A 23294-nucleotide genomic window follows, 5' to 3' on the forward strand; every position below is an offset into this window, starting at 1 on the left:
GTATGCACAATTTGGCCCGGATCCACAAAGAGATTACGCCGGCGTATCTATTGATACACCGCATAATTTCTACGATGCCCCGTCGTATCTTTGTTTTGTATCCACAAAACAAGATACGACTGAATGTGGGGTCGATCCGACTGGCGTACGTCTTAGTACGCCGTCGGATCTTAGGTGCATATTTACGCTGGCCGCTAGGTGTCTACGGCGATCCACAAACGTATGTCCGCCCAGCTCATTTTTTTACGTCATTTACGTAAGGCTTTTTTCGGCGTAACGTTACCCCTGCTCTATGAGGCGTACGCAATGTTAAGTATGGACGTCGGGCCAGCGTCAAATTTTCCGTCGTGTACGCCGTTTGCGTAAAACGTTCGCGAATAGGGCCGTGCGTGTGCCCAGCGGGCACAATCGCTGCCGTGCACACGCCTATTAAAAACAATGGTTGACCAGTAGCCTACATTTTGTTGCATCTAAACACTTGTATTATAAGGTATAGGTGTGAACAGAGCCATACAGAAAACCTGTAAGAACAGTATATATATTATAGGCTGCCAATTCCGACTTTTCTTTCAAATCTTAGTAGCATTCTACTCAGTATCGGTTTTAAAATAATATTTTGCATTATATAACCACAGATCATTTACATAGATAGGTTATATTGACTTTGCTGAAGTTCAAAGTACATATAGGAAGACTTCAGGCAATGCTCTGTGAAGAATGTATGCCAGTGCCCCAGGATTTCTGGGTAAGTGGCATTTTACATGACAGGCACTTATGTGCAATAAATGAAGTGAAGCAATGGTGGGCGATTCTGAAAAAGCTGAGCTTACTGAATAATGTCACTTTTTTTTTTCAAACTCCATTTCAGCTTCAGCTTTGCAGGCACACTTTTAAGAACACTACCTTTATCAGATGAAAGGACTGCCTTTGTCAATTACTTAACAGTTGGAGCCATGTCATTAAATCATAATGATTACCCACTGCATTAAAAAATCCTTATCCTGATACCATTAGAAAATCTCTTTTTTTATTTTAATTATATTGGGGGAGCTTTAATAGGTTTTTATTATACCCGCTGTGCATCGTTAATTTACTGTGTTAATTTTCTCATGTAACTCAGAAATAAATAGCATATATAACAGTGCTATATGATATATTTAAAAAGTATTCAATTAACTCAAATGATACCCACGCTAATCTAACTGTTTAATAATAAGAATGTTTCAATATTTCTGAGTGTATGAAAAACAAATCTAATAATCTGCGGCCATTCCCCCCCCCTTTTATTTTTTTATTGGGTTGTAGAGTGTGCGTGTCCAACACGTGAGGCCATACACATCAGATCATAAAAGCCATAAATGTTCATCAACAAATTTATCACAAAAAAACATATGGACAAACATCCACTCCAATTATTAAAATGAATTGTTTCTCATATAAATATACAATCACTGGCCACATCAGCTAACAAGTTGTAGTTAAGCAAAGTTTAGCCAACAGAAAATAAAAATTGAATTCCTCTATATATACCGCGCTACAGTTGTTCCAGTGTCAACAAATTTTGCAAGCAACATCTGCTTCTTCAGAATCAATTAGTCAGCAAGTCCACTATGTTTGTAGTCAGTTGTCTTTAAACATGTCTTGATTTTTTTTTTCATTATTTGAGATGTGTTAGCTGAGGTGGTCAGTGATTGTATATAGGGGGCCAGATCCACAGAAGAATTACGCCGGCGTATCTATTGATACGCCGCGTAATTTCAAAGTTCCCGCGTCGTATCTTTGTTTTGTATGTACAAAACAAGATACGACTGCATCTGGGCTCGATCCGACAGGCGTACGTCTTAGTACGCCGTCGGATCTTAGGTGCATTTTTCCGCTGGCTGCTAGGTGGCGTTTACGTCTAATTCCGCGTTGAGTATGCAAATTAGCTAGATACGGTGATCCACGAACGTACGTCCGGCGCATTTTTTTACGTCGTTTGCGTTTGGCTTTTTCCGGCGTATAGTTACCCCTGCTATATGAGGCGTATCCTATGTTAAGTATGGCCGTCGTTCCCGCGTCGAATTTTGAATTTTTTACGTTGTTTGCGTAAGTCGTTCGCGAATAGGGATTTGTGTAGAATGACATCACCGTCGTAAGCATTGGCTTGTTCCGGTTTAATTTCGAGCATGCGCACTGGGATACCCTTATGGACGACGCATGCGCTGTTAAAAAAAAAACGTCATTTACGTTGGGTCATGCCGTATTTGCATAAAACACGCCCCCATCACATCGATTTGAATTGCGCGCCCTTACGCCGCCAAAATTACACTACGCCGCCGTAACTTACGGCGCAACTTCTTTGAGGATAAGGAAAATATGCTGTTTAAGTTTTACTTATTTATCTGCTATATATTTTCTAAATATCTCATAAGCGATGTAATGTACCACATTGTTATTGGTAAATGCATCAGGGATGCTGGATTTCTTCTGCACCCTACTAGAAAGTGATGGAAGGTATCAGGATCAGGAAGACCAAACAGGGCTTTTACATGATTTGTCTATACTCCTGCAAATAGAGGAACATGCCTTAAATTCAAAGGCTAAGTTCACCCTTTGTGAAAAAATAATAAATGAACATATTTAAAAAAATTATAATATGCGCATTTATTATTTTTCCCCAAGGAGGCTGCAAAGCATTGCACCCACAATCAGTGGATTGTGGGTGAAGTATCAGGCCCTTGCACACATGTCCTACAGATTTCAGCCCATACTTCTATATACAGGTGGTCCCCGGGTTACAAACAAGATAGGGTCTGTAGGTTTGTTCTTAAGTTGAATCTGTTTGTAAGTCGGAACAGGTACACTTTTTGAGTGTAGTGTAGCTCCAGCCCAAAAAACGATTTTTAAGCTTTTTGGATAACATAGGGACAGGTTAACACCCATGTAACATTTGTTTTGTTGTCTATGCCCCTGTTCAGAAAATATTGGGTTGTTGTGGAAACAAGCCTTGGTGATAAAGCATCAGTAGAGACACCTTTGCCCCAAAATAACTCTTACAGAAGAGAATTTCCCTTCCTAGGGGTAGATTTCCTCTCACTTCCTGTCGTCTTCCTCTGTTTGTTAGTAGGAGTCGTTTGTAAGTCAGATGTTTGTAACTAGGGGACCCGCTGTAGGCTGTCAGTTTGAAAGCTGCAGGGCTTGTGAAAGAACTATGAAGGCGTACATCAGTGACCTTGGAGCTCATTGAGAACTACAAGATATCTGCCTCAGTGACTGACAAGAGTTGTAGTTTTCTCATTCACAGATTGCTAAAGTTGTTTTTATAATGTGATAGTGTTTGTGGGGAGAAGAATCCCTGCCCACTGAACATGTGCTGCGGTACACCCAAAATATGGGTGTAAAATGTAATATGCTTTAAAAGATGAACTTTTAAAATTAGAGATAGCCACACATACTTTTTCTCATAAATGACAATCTTCTCACACATGAAACTACTCAATATGGTATACATGCTCTTCATGTTAGTAAGTCAATCAACATATATATATATATATATATATATATATATATATATATATATATATATATATATATATATATATATATATATATATATGGAAAAAAATGGGACAGACTCAATGGACCACTTTATTTTATGTTTCTATCTACCTGCTTTAACAAACCACATTCTATATTGCTCATGCGTGCATTGTAGGTGAATGCAGCATTGATCTGATGCTGCATCTGTCCCCAACCAGCTCATAGACCAAACAATTGGAGAACCAAGTGATTAGACACTGCTGATTGGTCAGTCTTTAATGCTCCATGAGCAGAGACCTGGTGACCGTCAGTCACCACTCTCTGCTCTGCCCGCCTGCGCTCACTGGAGTGCTTGGCTACGGAGGGGGCGGGAGCGGCTGGCTCAGGCTCTCAGAGTTTTGCTGAGAGGCTGAGCCAGGTGCCTGTTCAGAGTCGTGATCTTTCCCCAGCCTGGAACGACTCTGTGACATCAGCTGACAGCGGGCTGTCGGCTACGGAGATGGTTCACATATCCACGCCGAACGCCGAAACGCCGTATGCCTGAAGCTCAAAACAAGTCCCGGATCCTTTTTTTCAGGCGGCTTTCGGCGTTCAGCATAGCCGACAATGTTTCAATCACCCCTCCGGCGTATTGTAGGCTAAAAACGACACGTTTTGTCGCGGCAAATCGCGGGACAAAACGCCGCAATTTGTCGCGGCAAATCGCAGTACAATACGCCGCGTTCAGGTGTGAATGCAGCCTAAAACTACACTGCAGCAGCAGGTTGTAAAGAAACAAATACAAAGTAATTAACACGCAAAAGATGCTTTTTTAATATATATATATTATATATATACATTTTAATATATATTTTAATTTAATATAGAGGAACAGGTTTATTATCCTTTCTACTAAGAAATGCCTTAAGTAAAACAGTAACATTCAATTATAAATTATACAAATTATTAATTAAAAAAGGCTTCCAGATAGACTGGACATTTCTTTTTTTTTTAATCCTCTGTGTTATGATACCAAGAGGTCCCTACTCCAAGCTTCTGCGTTCTGCAACATCACTTGCTGGTGAAATCGGTTATTACAGAATGACCAACAAAATGTTTTCAGATTTCTAAGAGGAATTATATTTTAATTTCTGGATGTATGGCCTCCAAACATTGTAAAAATAATTGGGGAAAACACTATTATACGTTTCCATGCAGGGCATAAGCATTTTTTTTTTTAAATCCCCCTTTCTCCACCAACATACTTTTCTCTCCCTCAATCACCCAGCACTCCATTCATCCCATGTGTAAGGCATTGCAATCAGAGCTTACACAGGCAGGAGATCCCTATTCACCCCATGTCCCAGCATTAGGTCAATTAGTAAGGACCAGTGGTGTCATATAGAGTAGGTCACTTGCTCTCCATACCTGGTAGTGGCATGCATTTTCTTTACTTTTTGACCACTAGGTGGTGGAACAGAAAGGCACTGTGCCACTGCATGGACAAGGTTTGCCTAAATCCCATACAGTAGGTTAATCCAGAATATGGTTCTTCACAGGTATGGCAACTTTAATATCATGTTTGACCAACAAATAATTATATTCTAAACATGCTATTAAATAATTGTATCATTCACATACTATAACTTAATTTTCATTTAAAAGACCCACCTATAAACCACATGAGTACATATCTTAATCATACTTTCAATGGCTCATTTCGGTAAGAAGACTATTGGTGGTTGCAGTTTCATACAGTATGTACCGATATAATATTTCTTGGAGAGGATTTGATGTGTATGACATCCATTCTTTATTTTACAAAAACAAAAATGCCTCGTAACTCAGAAACTCTTATTTTCTATCTTATATTGATATGTTAACAGGAATGCCAACATGTGTTTCTTTTTTATCCCGCTTCTTAACTTTCTAGGAGACATTGTAAGCATTTGAGTTGGAATCTGAAGTGTCATAAACCACTGAACTATGTAACAATCCGTCAGAATGACAGCCATAGTATCCCATGCTTCACTGCTTTCACTTTACAAACAACTCTTGTGTTTAGTGTAGTTTTATCTTAAAGAATATAGTTGAATAGGGAAGAATATACCTTTTGATATTCAGGGGTAGATCCACAAAGAAATTACGCCGGCGTATCTACTGATACGCTGGCGTAATTTCAAAATTCCCGCGTCGTATCCTTGTTTTGAATCCTCAAAACAAGATACGACGGCATCTCGGCTATATCCGACAGGCGTACGTCTTCGTACAGGTGGCGTTCCTGTCGTAATCCGTGTCGAGTATGCAAATTAGCTATTTCCGACGATCCACGAACGTTCGACCGCCCGTCGCATTTTTTTACATCGTTTCCGTTCGGCATAGTTAACTATAGTTAAGTATAGTTAAAGCTGCTATATGGTGGCGTACTCAATGTTAAGTATGGCCGTCGTTCCCGCGTATAATTTTGTAAATTTTACATTGTTTGCGTAAGTCGTCCGTGAATAGGGCTGGACGCCATTTACATTCACGTCGAAACCAATGATGTCCTTGCAACGTCATTTGGAGCAATGCACCCTGGGAGTTTTTACGGACGGCGCATGCGCAGTTCGTTCGGCGCGGGGACACCCTTCATTTAAATGAAACATGCCCCCTACCCGCCGAATTTGAATTCCGCGCCCTTACGCCGTGAAAGATACGCTACGCCGCTGTAACTTATGGCGCGGATTCGTTGAGGATTCAAACCAACTAAAAGTAAGTTACAGCGGCGTAGCGTATCTTAGATATGCTGCGCCCAGCGCAGATGTATGTGGATCTGCCCCACAGTCTATATATATATAGACTGTATATAGTAAGGGAGATAGGCTAAACTGGGATTTGGCAGTGGTCATACACAAGCATAGACACCTAGGGACAGTCTAGCAGGTTTGCCCTATTAATTTATTCAGCAAAAAAGCGAAACAAAACAATTTTAATAAAGGAGAGCTTTGTATAGCAAGTCAATATCATAAAACAAAACAAATATCTGCTTGTCCGAGCCACCAACTAAACTCCTTCTAAGGCCTGGTCCACACTTATGCATTTTTAGTGCAGTTTCAGTTTTGCAGAAACACACTACAGTCCATTTACCATGGTTTCCTATGGATGTAGTTCACATCTGTGCATTTTATGGAAAGGGTCAGGGACGTTTTTTCAGTTTTTTGGTTCCATAGACTTCAATGGATCAAACACGTGTATTGAAAAGCACAAAATGCACCTGCAATATGCAACCTGCAACCTGCATAAGCGTGAATTAGGCCTTATACAGGGCCTCCCGATGGGTCCCCCACCCCTTATCTTAGTAATGTGTGTCAAAACATACACCAATAAATCCAATGATCTTCTGTTTCTAAAAAAAGAATAACAGACTATGAATGTTTCTGCTTCACTGGTTTGTGTCAATATCTGGACTGAGCTAGATTTCTTTCTTTCTAATGTCAACCTAAAATGTAACTACTTGTACTCCGTTTTAGGGTGGACCTAAAGACCTTGACCTTGGGGTGTCTAATGGCATAATACAAAAGTATCTTATTTGAGTCTGTGCCTTGGGGAATTTTCTAGTAACAAAGTTATAAACCCAATTAAGATTTTTATTTAAATCAGCAGAACATAATACTCATGCAGTGGTGTCCTCCCCACAACTGCAAGGCTTAAATGCTTATTTATTCTAACGGGATAAGAATAAGCAGCAATACTGTACTTACAGAACTGTAAAGAGACTGTAATAATCCACAGAATGTGCCCAGTAGACTAGCTGGCGATTTATTGACAAAATATTTGAAGGATTAAAAACAGTACATAATCCATGGAACACTTCCAACACTTATTTTCTTGTTTTTTATTTATTTATATATTTTATAAATTGTTATACTTTATTTCATTTTATTTTATATTTATGATTTCTAATTTTTATAACAATTTAGTTCAATATAGCAATATATTTTTACACTTTGGCCCCGGATTCAGAAAGGACTTACGCCGTCGTAAGTCCAAATGTGCACCGTTGTATCTTTCCGCGTATTCTGGAAATCATCAGATACACCTGAATTTGGCCAAGATACGACCGACGTAAGTCTCCTACGCCGTCGTATCTTGGGTGAATATTTACGCTGGCCGCAAGGGGCGCTTCCGTAGAATTACGCGTCGAATATGCAAATGACCTAGATACGCCGATTCACAAACGTACTTGCGCCCGTCGTATTAAGCTACGCCGTTTATGTAAGGCGTACGTCCGGCGTAAAGTTATCCCTGCTATATGAGGCGCAGGTAATGCAAAGGTATGGACGTTGGAACAAGCGTTGAATTTTACGTCGTTTACGTAAGTCGTACGTGAATGGGGCTGGGCGTAGGTTACGTTCACGTCACAGGCATTGAGCCAGCGTATGTAAGGGAGTAAATTCGACGTGATACTGAGCATGCGTGCGCATGTGCCATTCGTTCGGCGCTTCATTTACATGGGGTCACGATTCATTTTAATAAAACACGCCCACTACCTGCCTACTTTGAATTAGGCGGGCTTACGCAGGCCCATTTACATTACGCCAGCGTAAATATGGGAGCAAGTGCTTTGTGAATACAGTACGAGCCTCACTATGTTACGTCGGCGTAGCACATATCAGATGCGCTACGCCGCTCTAAAGATACGACAATCTCTCTGAATCCCGGCCCCTGTATTTTTTTTATACATATAAGTATATTTTTTATTGATTATATATTTAAAAGCCTCATGTTTTTAATAAACAGGTTATATAGTCTTCTTATGGAAAGGGCACTGATGGGTTAACTGGCAAAAGATCTTCCCCTCAGCTCTGTCCACTCACTGCCCCTACATTGGGTTTAGAAGCCTCTGTTAGCCGTCATTCCCGTGATAAAGCACATTTGCGCCAAAACGCACTGTCATGGCAACAGGAACACTTGCGTTCCACGCTGGCCACAGTGGCTTCCTTTTCAGGGTACTGTGCTTCCGCCTAGGGCTCCAGTGGTGCCATTGTTACACGCCGGCAGGTCCGGCTTGGATATACTGTCTGCTTGTTCCATCTTGCGGCCACCATGGTCGGCGCCTCCCTATGGATTTCCCCATTGTGGAAGCAGTGATCCATGAGTGCCTGAGTCAGCCTTACATTCAGCGTGGTAACGTTGCAACCAGATGTTCCATGGATTATGTCCTGTTTTTAATTCTTCAAATATTTTGTCAATAAATCACCAGCTAGTCTACTGGGCACAATCTGTGGGTTATTGCAGCCACCCTTTACAATGAATCACTTAAGCCCCTGGGCACTGTCAGCCCTGTTTGTCTTCAGCTTTTTAGCATCCAATCCTTTGCTACTGGACAGCAGCACAGTTGAACTTTGATCATACAAACCCCACATTGGGTGACTTTACAGCCTGGAACACAGTTTCTATAATACTTACCTAATTGTTTACTTCCTCATGCTTTCCCCGAAGTAGATTTTCTTTACTGCTCCTCTGGTTGTAGGATCTCTGATTTCATCATGTACAGTACAAGGCAGGATCAGCACTGCAAGGGAACTTTTTAAAGTGGACTTCAAAAACAAAACAAAAAAAAGAGTGTGCAAAGTCTGTTCATTTTAATTTGAAAGCAGCTACATCCTGAGTAGATATGCTTGTCTCCTGCCAGGATGTTGCAGTGATCACTCTGAAGATTTCCATCATGCCCCCCGCTGAGTAAGCTATAGCTCATTAATCACTGGTTAGTATGAGCTTTGCTGATCGCAGAACTATTGGTCTGACTCAGCAAGGTGTGTGCGGGACCTCTGCAGAGAGACCACTACTTCAATGCTGAGAGCAAGGGTCCTTCTCTGCAGCATGCCGACAGAGGGCAGGGTTTTCTACTCAAGCTGTGACTTCTTTCTAAAGAAAACAAACTTTAAGAGATAACGGATCCCTGAGCCCATAACTAAGCTTCATGTATTGTTTCAACAAAGGTTCAAACTGTTTAGCCAATTTCGTAATTTGAAAATGATTATGCATGGATGTTCTTATTTAGCTTTTAAGTTTTCAAACTTTTGTCTTATTCAAAATTTCTCACATTCCTCACGATTTACCACTGTTCTTTAGTCAATTTTATTCATAATTACAGTGCATATCTCTGTCAACAGGACTGACATAGCAATTACTGTAGCTCTGTGTGAAACTTTTTGTTCTTGTTAATTTAGCAAACAAACCCTATTTTCTCCAAAATATAATGTTAAAAATAATAGTGTTAATAATAACTGTCTTGTTCCACTGAGACAAAAATTTTGACAAAAAAGTCTATGTTTGTGTTGCTAATTAATCCCACTTTCTTTTACCCATTTATATGTATATTTATAAAACAACTGAACTTCCACTATTCAGAAAACAAAGATTTAACATTGTTTTATTCTTACCACTTAAACAATGATTTCAAAAAGGGTCTATTATTACAATTAATTAAGAGCATAAGGGGTTTCACCCCCGTTTAAAGGTAAGAGCACTTAGGTACAAAGTACAGCAAAGTTGAAGCTTTGTTATACAAATACAACAAAATCCAAAGGGGATTAAGTTGGAGCCCAATAGAAAACAACACAGTGACTAAGATCACTAAATAAAGTTTGGCAAATTAAACCGTAACATTAGGCTTTATCTCAGACATGTCTAACCTTCTGATTTTAAAAGCTTTATTGAAACTTTAACTGATCTCAAGTGAGGATTTTGAAGCTTAGGCTAATTACATTTGGCAGAGACATGCTTGATGAGATGGGAATAAAATGAAACTTTTGAAAGGGTGAAAAATCTCTGACCATCTGCTAGCAACATTACACAGGGAACAACAGTCAAAAGCAGAAGGGCAGCTAGCCAGAGAGAAAAGGTGCATGAGGCTTTTAATTGCTTAGTCAATGAAACTTGATGGAGCATTTTGAAGGTAGTAAATCAAAGGAAAAATAAAAACACAACGGTTGTTGGATTGGATTGCGACTCACAAAACTGAGATTAGTTAGAAACAAGATACAGCAGCTCTGAACTAGCGAGAGTGGATGGGGCCCGGGCTGACATGACCACAATAAAGAATCATGAAATTCGAAAATCCCCAGCTAACAAAGGAGGTCATCAACAGTCTTCCCAAGGAACAGATGATGTGTGGAGCCTTTGATATCCCACTTTGGCCTTGTACTTATGCTAATCTATGTAGATGTAATCTTTTTATACAGTTACAGCAAGTAACAAACTATAAGCCTTATAGTATACCCACTATTTACGTCAGTTTCCACAAATAATTGGAAGGGCTAGGGCTAATGGTTAAACTTTTGCATAGTAGTTCAGTTCTGGCTTCAAAGCCCATAAGAAAAATTACCTGCATGGGGTTTCAATGTTTTTTCCTTCTTTGCATGGGTTTCTACTGAGTGTTCTGGTTTCTACCCACGATCAAAAACATAATGTTGAGTAAAAATTAGCCAAACTGCCCTGCGGTCAGTTCGAACAGGGTTTAGCAATCTTTCAGACAAGTTTGGATGCCGAAAGCAAACCCCATTAAAAATGCAGTTTACTGGGCTAATAGGTAAGAATTTGTCGAAAAATATCACAAGGGGTGGGCACTGCCCTGGGGAACATGTACCAATATTTTTTTTAGAGCGATTTTATATTCAGCCATCAGCAGTTACTATTTTTTAATTGCTTAAATTGATTAAAAATGCCCAATTCCTATAATTAATATATATTAATATATATATATATATGTATATATGATTTGCACTACCAGGTTGGGGCAAGCCCACCACCCCAGCAGTGCTGTCATTCACTAAAACACAAGGTGATCAGCGGGGCCCAGCCACAGATTTATGTCTGGAACCCGATGATCGGCTGAGTGAATGACAGCAGAGAGTCCCGTGTAGGTAAACAACACAGGGCTCTATACTGACAACAGTGATGTGCCATTTTTTTCTCCATGAAAAGCAGGGAGTAAAAGCTGACACATTGCTTAGTAAAAACAGAACACAGTACACACAGTGAACATTGTTGACCGTTTGATAGCCCTAGATGATAACCCCTATCTCAGCCAGTGTCATTAGTACAGTGACAGTGCATATTATTAGCCCTGAGCACTGTAGTAGTGTCATTGGTGATGTCAGTGGCAGCTAGTCAGTTCCCTCCAGCATCAGTTAGTGTCAGATTTCCTGCTGCAGTCCCATTATTAATCGCTGATCAGCATATGTCACTGACTGTGGGTTCCACTTTGATCAATGTCTTAATGGTGTAGTGTCTTCACTATCCTATATAGGGGCAAAGGCTTCCCTCTACTCATTTTTTTTTTTACTCATTTTTCATTTGGCTCATTAAAATAAGGATGAATGCAACACAAATGGCAACCCCCATCCCATCACACTCCTTTTGAAGATGATAGTTCTCTTGACCTCCTTCTAGGTCCTGTTCCTGAGTTGACCTCCTTCTGTAAATGTTAGTGGCCTGGCTATTACGCTGATCACAGGCTTCAGTATATTCTGAGTCATAAACCCAACACCCAAGTGGGTTAGATATTGAAAGTATTGAAGCAACAGGGTCAGTTTGGCTACCCAATCAATCAACTGGGATTTGCAGAAAAATAAGTCAGCAATGGCAGCTTCCACATCTTCTATGAAATGGTTTGAAACTGTAGAAACTGTAGGCTAAAAATAGATTCATACTGTATGTGTCTGTATGTCCAGTACAGCCATACACAGTAAATGGATTCTATAGATGCCATATTGTATATTTTTTAAGCTATTATATAGTCCTAACTGTCATGACACACTTGTAGCAGTGTTCCTTAAAACAGGCATATTAAAAATGCAATTTCAGGTTCAACTTCTGAAATTGAAATAATTATGATTACTAAGCTACTGTGATTAATATATATGGAAATGTACATTAATAAAGAAATAAGCTATGAATGGTTAAGTTTGTATGTAAATGTGGAATACTTAAGTCGAGGACATTATACATGTAGTAAAGCAGGCAACACTCACAGTTATGGAAATATGATTAGAAATTGATGCAAATATTGAAAAAACATGAGATTATTATGTTGCCTGTCACAGATTACTTCTATGATTACTATACTGAGCTGCTTAAACATGACTTTATATAATCATGTAGCACTACAAGTGGATCATTAAGCAGTGATTTAAGAGATGTATAATATTAGAAGCTTATTGTATCTTATGACATTTCAGTGAACACAGAGCACTTAAAATCTTTTTAAAATAATTACATGAATGTATTCTATGTCATATCTCTATATCTAACAGGTTTCACTTTGTAAACTTTATATAAATAAAAACTTTTTTCTAAAACAAGACTTTCCATCAGCCATTAATTGAATAATATATTATTATTATGTAATGGGAGAGAGTACAGTTACAATACAATAAAATACAAGAGGATTAAGAGGGCCCTCCCCATAAGATCTTGCAATTTACAAAAGGTAATAACTGGGGGCAAGGAGCTGATGGAAGACTTAAAAGTTCAGTTGCTAGTTGGAGGTGTGAGAGAGAGATGACTTTTCAGAAAGTGCCTAAAGATGGCCAGAGTAGGAGATAACCAGACAGATTGAGGTAGAGAATTCCAGAGGATGGGAGAGGTTCTGAAGAAGTGCTGGAGACAGGCATGGGAAGAGGAGACAAGAAAGTTAGAGCGCAGGTCTTGGGAGGAGTGGGGAGGATGATCTGGGTGATGTTTGGAGACAAGATTGTGGATGTAGCTTAGGGTTGAGTTGTGAATGGCTGTGTATGTTGCTGTTAGTCTTTTGAATTTAATTCTCTGGGCAACCAGAATATAGAAGCATGTGACTAAATTTGTCAGCACGTGTTACTGTGGACTTGACATTTGTCACACCATAGTATATAAATACAATAAAGTTCTGCGTGCCCCTTATATTCATAAACACTGTGTAAAACATGAAAAAAAAATGTGATAAATAATCAACTCATTTAACATGGTCCGTCTCTGACAGCAACAATTAGTCGAAACATGTTTGGCGGGGGCTATTCATTGTGTTATCATTTTCACCTGCATCACTTCTGGTCTGTGGAACACACGTAGGAAACAAACAGGAAGTTGGGTCAGAGATATTTATGTATATAAGGGGAACACAGCATTTTACTGCATCAATCACAAAATAACTGTTATCCACTTAGATAGGTGGCATATGGGTCATAGTTCTAGCAGCCTCCAAGCAGTAGGAACACAACAGTAGAAGCATAAGCATAGGATCTTTGTAGTTTTTCACACCATAGCATTTGACCAGTAGTGTACCTAAACTTCTTTGAGCAGATACTAGAATTAATTGTGGACTTTATGGAGTATATCATCACAGTGCATATCATCCTGTAAAACTGCATGTATGTTTGTTCTGTGCGTATACAAAGAAAACCAAATGTCACTAGGCTATTTTCTCTTCAGGACAGATGTTCTTCATTCATAAGATTATTGTGAATCAGGAAGTACCACATTATGTCTATTAGATAGAGTTGATGATCATAGTAAAAAAAGTATTTATTTCCTATGATTTTAAGCTCCATCTAGTGGCTATAATGAAGTATTTTTCTGACTCGTACTATTCTTATTAATAAAGAACATCCACCTTGAAAAGAAACGGGCCTAGTAAAATCAAGTTTCGTCAGCATTCACTCAGAATACATGCAAGCCAATGGCATTTGTTTTATTTTATTTTTTACAAATACTACACTATGTGTAGGTGAGTGCAGGATATTGGCATTCACCAAAACTACCAAATGATGTTAATGTATTCACTCGCTGGTGTAAATTGAGCAGTCACTGGGATGGAAGCCTTTTAAGCTGTCAGGCCTCGTACACACGATAGATTAACCAGAGGACAACGATCTGATGGACCGTTTTCATCAGTCCAAACCGATCGTGTGTGGGCCCCATAGGTTATTTAACCATCGTTTAAAAAAAAAGCCAACTTGCTTTAAATTTAACCAATGGATTCCTAACCGATAGGTCAAAACCGATCGTTAGTAGGCACAACCAGTTAAAAATCCACGCATGCTCAGAATCAAGTCGACGCATGCTTGGAAGCATTGAACTTCATTTTTTTCAGCACGTCGTTGTGTTTTATGTCACGCGTTCTGACACGATCAGTAATTTAACCTATGGTGTGTAGGCGTGAGGGACCATCAGTCAGCTTCATCGGTTAACCGATGACAACGGTCCTTCAGACCGTACTGGAGGTACTGGAGAGGCGGGGCAGCTATAATCTTGGGATTTTTAGACCAAAGGGTGTCGGCAAGGGACATTTCAGGGACAGATGTAAAAAAACACAGATTTTTACATACTGTGCCTGGTTTTACTGAGGCTGGCAACCCTGATGGAGCAGTGCCCGAGTGCCCGAATAGTCAGTCCGCCCCTGAACACATCCAAATATGGATATTTGTACATATTGACTTTCTAGGCTTCCCTCTTCTCCCGCCTGCTATGGCTGCATTGTTTTTAGGATGGGGAGCGGGTGAAGGGGCTGGTAAATATTAAATTTACCGGCCCCTTCCTTTTCTGAATGAACACAGTGATCTGTACAGGTCACTCCTGTGTTCATCCTTAACTGTTTGAGAATGAACAGAAAGCTGCTCAGTACAGAGCACTTCCTATTAGTTCACTGTTCCGTGCAGATGAGGCTGCAGAGAAAAAGACTGGGGAAGCTCTGTCCTCTGCCCCTTTCTCTGTATCAAAAGTGAGGCACCAGAGGTTTGTTTAGACCCCTGATATTTCACCAAAACTCCCCAACGGGGTTTATAAAAAAACTGTAAAAAAATTTTTTAGAACATTTTAAATAAAAACTACTGACACAGTCTATTGCTCTGCTGATATATACACATGTGTTTGTGCTCTGTGCACACAATGCTAAACATATTTACCTATCTGCCACTTTCATACTGTTCCATTCAGCACTGAATACTCCACACTGCTGCTGTTATATGAGACAAAGGGAGATTGAGGCACATTCCCCTTTACACCCAGATGTACAGAGATCGAATTTAAGGAAATGTTTACATATTTAGACCTAGGTGCTCCCTGTTTAAACAGCATGCACATGGGAAAACAGGTTGACGAAACCGGTCGAGCGTTCTGACAGAACATCACAACACTTCCTTTTTGCATGAAATGCTTGTTTTTACTGCCTAAATGTGAGTACCCTATTTTACTTAATAAAAACAGTTTGTACATACGGTATACTATATTGGGACCTTTTCTCTCCTGCATATGGGGTAATCATTGGAAGCACCTCCAGGATCATAATAGGACGGATGACTGCCAGAGTGCTGTACAGTGGCACACACTGTGAACGCTTTAAACCCCAGCACTGTTTGAGGTGGTCAGAGAGTGGAACATTGGAACAGAAGGCAGCGCCACTCCTACATTCATACCCTATTCAATCTATTATTCCATCCAGGTGGATCCAGAGTTCCTGTCTGTGATGGGCTGTTGCAGAACTGACAATAGACTGATAGTTTCCCCAGGAGTGAACACCAACAGAAGCTGGGCAAAGAGGAGAAGCCTGTGGACGGAAGAAGAGAAGTCTTTGGGTAAGGGACGAAGAGTCCCGGAAGGATTGTTGTTGTCACACTGAGAATCCCATAATTCCATGACCCATCCAAGTTATCATCCCCTAATAAAACTACAAAAACAAGCCAAATGCAGCGTACACACGGTCGGAATTTCCGATAACAAATGTTCGATGTGAGCGGGTTGTCAGAAAATTCAACCCTGTGTACGCTTCTTCGGACATTTGCTGTTGGAATTTCCGACAACAAATGTTTAGGAGCTGGTTCTCAATTTTTCAGACAACAAAAGTTCTTGTCGGAAATACTGATTGTCTGTAGCCAATTCCGATGCACAAAAATCCTACGCATGCTCGGAATCAATTTGACGCATGCTCGGAATTGAATTAAACTTAATTTTTCTTGGCTCGTTGTAGTGTTGTATGCTCTTGATTTTCGGAATTTCTGACAACATTTGTGTGACCGTGTGTATGCAAGACAAGTTTGAGCCAACATTGCATTAGAAAAAAATCCACGGTTTTGTTTTCTGAATATCCTATTGTGTGTATGCGGTAAAAGACTGATTTCTGTCTGAATGAAAGAATGAAATGCTGCATGACTGGTTGTGCAGCAGTTGGGAACCCTGACTTCAATAACCCTAATGGGGGTAGTGCTATATACCATACTATTATTCACAGGTGCTTCCGTTGGCATACTTTGAAAAAATCGTGCCAAGGCATCTGGTGTGAATGGACACTTAACCAATGCCTGCTTATAATATGATCAAACAACTATAATAAGTAATTCTTGAATTACAGAAATACACTACAGAAAAAACAGCTGTCATCTGTAATACAAACATCTTTGCAGAACTTTTTCCAGTTTTCTCCTGAAAGTGATGACATCTTAAAATTGTTTTTGTTATCCATAACAAAAAGCAGATGTGTTTATACAGAGCTAAATCTAAACCCAAGTCGCCATAATTGTGATAATGGAATATAATTTTGAAAAATTCCATTTTCAGCTGCCTACCAGGACAATTCAATAGAATCCATTTGGGACTGATGTTATGTTATAAAACACGGTCATTTTGCATCAAACGGCAAAATGTTAATTCTTTGTTAATAGGACAATAAAACAGAGAACACAGAAACTGCAATTAGTGTATAATAGGGCTACCAAATGATTGTGCAATTCAAGCATATCCAAACCATTTACCTAAATTTAATATAAGAGCTTTAACTAAAACAAAGCAGTCATGATGTGAGTATGATTTCCAATGTGGATTAAATATTATTGTACAACGCGGTTTTTGAAAGCAGAAATGAGAATGTCAGAGTGCTCCTAGACAACTATAATTAATCTGATGAGACACACGGAGGTATCAGCGCAGTAAACACAATTCTGGAGGTGTAGACTGCCACATGTGAGTCAAGATCATGGAGAAAAGAGAGAGAAATAGTATACAGAACATTTTTACTTTTTAATCTCCTGCTGCCGTTGCCAAGTGATCAGCAATTGAAAATCAACAGCTTTGTTGTCCTTTTTTAATATCTTTAACAATTTTCCAAAAACGAACAAGTAAGAGCTTTAGACACAGCTCTGTGTCTGCACAATGCAGACAGGTCCACATTTCTGCTTGACAGCATACACTATATTACCAAAAGTATTGGAAAACCTGCCTTTACACACACATGAACTTTAATGGCATCCCAGTCTTAGTTTGTAGGGTTCAATATTGAGTTGGCCCACCCTTTGGAGTTATAACAGCTTCAACTCTTCTGGGAAGGCTGTCTACAAGATTTAGGAGTGTCTATGGGAATGTTTGACCATTCTTCCAAAAAGCACATTGCTGAGGTCGGGCACTGATGTGGACGAAAAGGCCTGGCTCGCAGTCTCTGCTCTAATTCATCCCAACTGTGTTCTATTGGGTTTAGGTCAGGACTCTGTGCAGGGCAGTCATGTTCCTCCACCCCAAACTCACTCACCCATGTCTTTATGGACCTTGCTTTATGGACCTTGCTTTATCCAGGGACCTCGCCTGTGGAATGCACTACCAACCACCATCCGACTGGAGTCGGACCACTTGGCCTTCAGGAGAAAGATTAAAACCCATCTCTTCTGAGGTCAAGGGGTTCCTTAACCATGAAATGGATACAGCGCCCAGAGGCAATTCAGTTCGCATGTGTTGCGCTTTACAAGTCTCTCTCTCTCTCTCTCTCTGGTCCAAATCATTTGGTGGAGGGGGGATTATGGTGTGGGGTTGTTTTTCAGGGGTTAGGATTGGCCCCTTTGTTCCAGTGAAGGAAACTCCTAAGGCTTCAGCACACCAAGACATTTTGGACAATTTCATGCTCCCAACTTTGTGGGAACAGTTTGGAGATGGCCCCTTCCTCTTCTAAGATGACTGCACACCAGTGCACAAAGCAAGGTCCATAAAGACATCGATAAGCGAGTCTGCGGTGGAGGAACTTGACTGGTCTGCACAGCCAAGTTGTCTCAGCAATTTATCTGTAATCCATTGTTTATGTACTGTATATGAAGAATAATCTGAGATGCATAGGTGTGCATTAGGGTGTACACCTCAAAGCTCAAACACATATGTGCTTTTGTGCATGTGTATATATACTAATGTCAATAGAGCAGTGGACGGTGTCAGTAGGGCAGAGATTGGTGTCAGTAGAGCAGTAGATGGTGGCAGTGGATATTGTCAGTAGGTTTTTTTTTTTTTTAATTTTAGGAGCCCAGTTAGGGGGCTTTGGTGAAATATCAGGGGTTTAAACAGGGGTTATCTATGCCACACAGGGTGATTAGGGTGGGCCCAGGCACAACTGGCAAACCCTGAGATGTATATAAAGAGCTCAAACTTTTCAGTAAAATTTACCTTTATTCAAGCGAAAAGTTGTTGGTGTCTCTTATTAACATAAGTGTAACTTTGGTGTACTAGAAAAACCTTACTTTGGGAGTCAAGCCATTCAACCCTTCAGGTTGATCAAACTTGCTGTGACATAACAGTTGCACTGACAAATTCTGTGAAACAAGTACATCTGAATACATGTACGCTTTAATCTTCAAGGTTGGGGTATGCTCTCCAGTGATGGCAGCCAGTCTGAAGTGGAAGCAGGTGACGGTGGGTCTGTTGTGTGGGAGGACATGTGCACTTTGGGCTCCTCACCTTGTGATGGAATATTCATTTTGGTATTAGTTGTGGCACACTGTCCACCAAGGCACCTGGCCTGGATGGTCAAAGGAGCAGAGCCTTGCACTAAATACAAAACAGGGGCTTCCTATATTTTGGGTTATGAGGTTAACAGAATTCAGTACAAAAGCAACCCAGAAATACAGATATTAAGTATCAAGTAGGAAAGCGTTACAAAATGTTACATCACTGGGCATGTGACTTTTTCAAAAAGTCACGTGTCCAGTGATGTAACGCGTAAGGAGGAGCCATCTACCTTAGTGCTGTGTGAGCACAGACAGCCAAGTGAGAGGCTCTATTTATGCAACTGACCTTCTTACATGCGATCATATTGCGGGGCATGTGTGAGTGCAACTGTGGTGTTTCTCATTTATGTCATCTGCGCAATGAGTTTGTCATTTTTTTTCTTTTTTGCGCATCATTATCGTTGGGTATCGTTATCCTCCTGATTTCTATTTCACCTAGCAGTGGTCTCTAAATTGGTTTAATATTATCAGAGCTCTGGAAACCACTTTATTTATACCAGTTTGGAAGTACTTTATTTATTATTATCTTGGCAGCACATATTGAATCACTGTGCAATAATTATTATGGTTGATGATAGTGCTGTATTAACCCCTACTTCATTTATTTTTTGTGACATCAGTACACTACACAATATAAGCAGCAATCACCATTTGATTATCTTAATTTTTTTGGTTCACATCAATTTTTTGGGTTCACCTTTATTCACATCAGCGCTTTAGTAATATTTACACATACCAATGTATGAAACTATATTTCCTTAAACCCCACCCCCTTCCCACACTCAGTTTAAGCCCTGGTTCACACTGGTGCGTTTTGACATGCGAATTGAATATGTCAAATCGGTGGCATTTTCTGGCCATTGCCAGCAATGCACCGTCCTAATCGGTGCGACGCCGTATCTACAGCGCTGCACCGATTTCGAAAAGTAGTTTCTGTACTACTTATTGCGATTTCGGCCCGCGAATTGCATTGAAACTGCACAGATGTCTGCATAGATGTCTCTGTAATCTTGGTCGAAATTGGGACTGACAAACAGGAGTGAAATCGTGCGAGTTCAGCTGAACTCGCATGGCTTCATTCCCGCAGCCCAGTGTGAGCCTGGGCTAAAGTGGAGTTCCAATTACATTTTTTGTTTATGCATATCTTCATGACATAGACATATACCACTCACTTGTTTATAAAATGTCATCACTCAATGTCTGCTTTTATATCAAAAAGTAAATTAGATTATCCTGTCCTGGCATTTCCCATATTGCTTGTGGACATGTGAAGCCCACAAGCATAATTAACCAGCATGCACCGCTCGTTCTCGCACAGTCGCATTATGACAGGCTCGCAGCACACAATGGGCGGCAGCATCGGAAGTGCCCGCCCCGTTGTGATGGCAATGAAGCCCTAGGCGCTGCCCACTGCCAACTGGAAATGATGATACACATCTCCCAGGAGCAGTAGCGAGCAGAGGAGCTGAGGGAATTGACTTCAGGAACAGCGGTGAGGAAGGGAAAAATTAAAAGGGACCACATAGCATCAGGGATTAAAAGGTAAGCAAAAAATAATAATTTTTTCCAAATATCATTTGTTAGATTTGCTTCAAGTAATTAAAGAGATAAATCTAAACATTAAAAAAGTAATTCACTACTATACCACTTAAATTCTTCATATAAATTAAAAAAATATTCTGCACCACAGTGTGTATAAAATGCACACTCACCAACCATAAATACAGTATTTAACACGCCTCAAATAATTCCGATACTCCACATGTGATACCGTATGAGGTTCACCAACACCAGGCCCTTCAGATATCCTTTTCTCATTCCATGGCAAAGGAATCCAAAAAGTATAATAGATTGTGATAGTGTAGTGTTTTTTTTATTAAAAAATGTTATATAAAACAGATGTGCACTTACATTTAATGGTGCTACCATCGGCACCAACACAAACAGCCTTGATATAGATGCAAGCCGCTTGTATATAGCCGGTGTGTTTTCTAACAACCGGAAGTGATGCCCGGGACCCAACAGGAAGTGACATCAATGATGGCAGACGTGCAGCCTCGATGCATTTTGCTAAATCTGCATCATCAGGAAGCTCCTGGAGTTCGCACTTCGCATCTTTAACCCTTTCATGACTAAGCCTATTTCTGACATTTGGGGCCAGATTCACATAGAATTACATTGCTCCTGGGCAGCGCAACGTATGTGATTTACGTTACACCGCCGCAGGTTTACAGCGTAAGTGCCTGATTCTCAGAACTCTTACCTGTAAACTTGCGGCGGTGTATCGTTAATTCTCTCGGCGCAAGCCCGCCCCATTCAAATGGGGCGGGCACCATTTAAATTAGGCGTGTTCCCGCGCCGAACGTACTGCGCATGCTCCGTCAGGTAAATTACCAGACGTGCATTGCGCTAAATGACATCGCACCAACGTCATTTGCTTAGACGTTAACGTAAATGGCGTCCAGCGCCATTCACGGACGACTTACGCAAACGACATTGTTTTTTAAATTTCGACGCGGGAACGACGGCCATACTTAACATGGCTTAGGACACCTAGGAGGTAGCCCTAATTTTACGTGACGTAACTCGACGGAAACAACGTAAAGTTAGATCGACGGGCAGCTCGGACGTTCAGGGATCGCCGCAATGGCCTCGCCACCTAGCGGCCGGCCTAGAATTGCATCCTTAAGATCCGACAGTGTAATTCAATTACACCTGTTTGATCTTAGGGCTAGCTATGCGTAACTGATTCTATGAATCAGTCGCATAGTTAGCAAGGCCCTAACAACGCCGTCGTATCTCTTTTGTGAATCTGGCTCTCGGTGTTTACAAGTTAAAATCCATATTTTTTGCTAGAAAATTAATTGGAACCCCCAAATATTATATATATATTTTTTATCGGAGAATCTAGAGAATAAAATGGCAATTTTTGCAATATTTTATGTCACACGGTATATGTGTAGCGGTGTTTTAAACATAACTTTTTGGGAAAAAATACACTTTCATGAATTAAAAAAAAAAACGAAAAAGTAAAGTTAGCCCAATTTTTTTGTATATTGTGAAAGACAATGGTACGCTGAGTAAATAGATACCAAACAAATCACGCTTTATAATTGCATGCACTTGTGAAATGGCGACAAACTACGGTACTTAAAAATCTCCATTGGCGACTCTTTAATTCTTTTTTTACGGTTACCAAGTTAGAGTTACAGAAGAGGTCTAGTGCTAGAATTATTGCTCTCGCTCTGACGATTGCGGCGATACCCCACATGTGTGATTTGAACACCGTTTACATATGCAGGCGCGACTTCCGTATGCGTTTTCTTTGCTGGGGGAGCTTGCGGGGACGGGGGCACTTTATACAAATTTGTATTATTATTTATTTTAACATTATTATATTGTGTTTACATTCAGGAGACTGGCAGGAAGCCATTTACGGCTTTGTGCCAGTCTCTCTCTAGGCCCTGGAGGTGGCGCATCGTGGATCGGGTCTCCCGGTGGGACGGGAGGCCTGGTAAGAGCGGTGGAGGTGGTGGTGCATTTTTTAGGGTATCAGATAAAAAAGACAATGCACCACTAAATATAACTATCATGCATAAGCTTAAAATAAACCATAAAATTAACTTTACACATATGTCAGCCAGTGATTTTCTTCTCTCAAAATAGGTTCAGGAACTCAATCACGACCCCCGCCCCTTACACACACACCCTCCAAACTGCATCAAATAGTGGATGTAATCAAATTTTACTAACAATAGGAGGGTCTTAAAAGGGTCATCAAATACCAGGAGTACATTATGTACAGAGTGCAGGGGGGGGGGGGGTTACACACAGACTGCAGAGTTCAGGGTGTGCTACGTAAATAGTGCAGAATTCAGCCTGCTTACCTCTGCATCCCCCATCATCATCTCAAGTTTACCCCTGTTCAGCTCTGACCTCTGCATGCAACCCCCCTCTACTGCCCCCAACTTCTCCCCATCTCCTTAACAGCTCCACCATCTTCCACATGTCTTATTTTTG

General features: G+C 40.4%; 1 protein-coding gene across 3 annotated transcripts in view; it reads right to left on the minus strand.

Annotated features, from left to right (window-relative positions):
* MACROD2 (mono-ADP ribosylhydrolase 2) overlaps window positions 1–23294 on the minus strand; it is a 3190351-nt gene that overhangs the window by 50727 nt on the left and 3116330 nt on the right. The window lies entirely within an intron of this gene.

Source organism: Rana temporaria, chromosome 4 (assembly GCF_905171775.1).
Source record: "Rana temporaria chromosome 4, aRanTem1.1, whole genome shotgun sequence".
Classification (NCBI taxonomy): domain Eukaryota; kingdom Metazoa; phylum Chordata; class Amphibia; order Anura; family Ranidae; genus Rana; species Rana temporaria.